Here is a 441-nt window from a genome sequence, read left to right as displayed (position 1 = left end):
CTTTTAAAATTTGTGGTTTGACATATTTTAAATGACATGACATACAATCTGATGATGTGGAGTGATCAAGACTCATGAAATTATAATAACATCAACTAAAAAAACCACTTGCGTTGCCCTAGTGGTATTGGCTTGGAATCTGGGAGTGTGCTCCTCCTCAAAGTCTCAGGTCCGGTGCTAATTTGGGTGGACTAATCTAGCTTTTTTTTAAAAAAAATAACATCATATTTTTAATCTCTCTGGTGCTAATTTGGGTGGACTAATCTAGCTTTTTTTTTTAAAAAAAAATAACATCAATTAAAACTTTAATTCAACTTTAATCTGAACATTTTATTAAGTACAAAAATAAGATGGAGAGACCAAAACAGAGTACGTTTAAAATGGAGTGACCAATACTACTATTAATTTTTTTTTAACATGATTTGAATTGAAAATCATTTT

Source organism: Medicago sativa, chromosome 2 (genome assembly GCF_051527215.1).
Source record: "Medicago sativa cultivar Bolivia chromosome 2, Bolivia_mono, whole genome shotgun sequence".
In the NCBI taxonomy this organism is placed as follows: domain Eukaryota; kingdom Viridiplantae; phylum Streptophyta; class Magnoliopsida; order Fabales; family Fabaceae; genus Medicago; species Medicago sativa.
Note: the sequence above shows the minus strand (reverse complement) of the source record.